Here is a 2,163-nt window from a genome sequence, read left to right as displayed (position 1 = left end):
TCCGGCAGGGCCTACGGACCCCGACCAGGCTAGGAGTCGCCGTAAAACCGGTCAAATCCGTTAGCGACAGGAACCTCCAGGGTTTCCCAGCAGTCAAGACCCGATTGAAGGCAACAGCTCACACCGTAGAGGGAAGCACAGTCACCGCCAAGGCTACAGTTCCCAGGGCCAGAGCCTGCGGGCAAAAGGGGCTCCCTCAGCATCCATCCAAGCTGGGGAGCGGGTTACCGGTGGGAAGCCCGCTAGATTTTGGGGGAATAAAAGGGGTCCAACACCACATCCCCACAGGTGCACACCCACCCATCAAAGAGAGCTATAAGCCAATACCACCTTCACATTGCCAGTGTACCAAGGACATGTTGAGCAACATGAAGGCGGCTGGGGTTATCCGTGACAGTTGTAGCCTTTGGGCAGCTCTGTTGATCCTGTTAAAAAAGAAGGACGGCACCACTCCCCGTATTGAGGAATCGCTAGCTGCATTGAGAACTGCAAATTATTTTTCTACCCTTGATCTCACTAGTCACTATTGGCAAGTGTCCGTTGCTGAGGCAGACCGGGAGAAGACCGCCTTTGCCACCCCGATGGGTCTCTGCGAGTTCAAAAGCATGCCCTTCGAGCTGTGCAATGCGCCAGGAACCTTCCAGAGGCTGATGGAATGCTGCTTGGGACAAGATTTTAGGGTGTATAAAAAGGGAGATTAGATCCCGTGATCCCAACGTATTGTTACACCTCTATAAATCACTTGTAAGGCTACATCTGGAATATGGGAACCAGTTTTGGGCTCCACATTTTAAAAAGGACATTCAGAAGTTAGAGTCAGTTCAAAGGTGGGCAACTAGACTACTACAAGGAATGGAAGGCCTCCCATATGATGACAAGTTGAAAAAGTTATTAAGTGATTATTGGCTGCAATGGGGCTTTCTGGCTGGTGCCAGCCTCTCTTCTTAGCACACAGGAACCACAATCCCTACACCATGCTTCAATGGATTCTCTCATCCCAGCCCAGTAAAACTACATATTTTACACAGTCATATGCAGCCAAAAGGGATCTATTCTATTCAATTGCAAATGATCTAGATAAGACTGAGAATAAGATACTGCACGGGACATAGCAGAGTTGGTCAAGTTGAGTGGAGATGAGTTTGCTATTTGGCACAGCTTTTTGCATCAATAAAGCAAGTAAAAGGTGTGAAAGATAAAAAAAAGGGTGAAAGTGTGAAAAGTGAATTGGTCAAATTGAGGTGCATATAAAGTTTTTGCTTTCTTTCAATTCACTAATGGGGCTCATTTGAATCAGGTGAATTGAGCTCTGCTTTTGGAGTTAAGAAGGGGTGCACCGGTCCTGGAGGTACTGCAATACCAGGTCAATGCGTGGAGTGGACAGAGCAAGATTTTTTCCATCTCCTTGTTCTAAAAATCCATTTAATATATGGTCCCCAGAGAGGGGACGTATCAGATATTAAACTGATAAGAACAGATTTAATTTTTTTTTTTTTCTGTTTATCAGTAGGACTTCAAAATAACAAAGGTGATCGCCTCCCGTTGCCTGGGAACCGTCCAGGCACAAGAGGGCTATGTGTCACCAGAAGGCGCACACACTTCCTCAAGGCCGGCAGACGTGCAATCCCAGGCACCTTCCAAGGTAGCGTCCTCCGAAACTACACTTGATCTTAGCCAAAAGGCCGAGAAGCTATAACCCGAATTGGTTACGGCCTTGAGTGGCACCCTGGCCTATACCGGACACATCTTAGGGAGAGGGAGACAAACCCACGCCTACAGAAGACATTTTGTCACCCAAGCCAACCCTTGAAAAGGCTGTTTTGCAGAGCAAAAACAAGAAGAATGGTGCTTTTTGCAGCCGCCGCCCACTGCAATGAATCTGAATAACTCCTCCTTTTGGACACAAGCACCTCCCCTCCCCCTTGCAGTCTTTCCAATTCATGATACAAAAAGACGGACGGACAGGACAGGACAGGACAGGCTGCCTGACTTTCCGTCACTGCCACCCTTTGCCATCCTTGCCCGTAGAAAGCCCTTTCATCATCCCCAAACCCTAATCTTTTCCCTTCCCTTCCCAGATGCGTCTCACTCCCTTTCATTAGGAAGTGAGCGCAGCCTTTTCTCCGTTCTGCACATGCGCGACGTTAAACACAAATGCGCAGG

General features: G+C 48.3%; 1 pseudogene; it reads right to left on the bottom strand.

The window, feature by feature from the left end:
- Nucleotides 1-1,326: 1,326 nt before the first annotated feature.
- Nucleotides 1,327-1,527, bottom strand: LOC142289199 (U2 spliceosomal RNA; annotated as a pseudogene).
- Nucleotides 1,528-2,163: the final 636 nt, after the last annotated feature.

This window comes from Anomaloglossus baeobatrachus, unplaced genomic scaffold (assembly GCF_048569485.1).
Source record: "Anomaloglossus baeobatrachus isolate aAnoBae1 unplaced genomic scaffold, aAnoBae1.hap1 Scaffold_91, whole genome shotgun sequence".
Taxonomy (NCBI): domain Eukaryota; kingdom Metazoa; phylum Chordata; class Amphibia; order Anura; family Aromobatidae; genus Anomaloglossus; species Anomaloglossus baeobatrachus.
The sequence above is the reverse complement of the archived record's forward strand: the minus strand, read 5'-3'. Positions and strand labels throughout refer to the sequence as shown.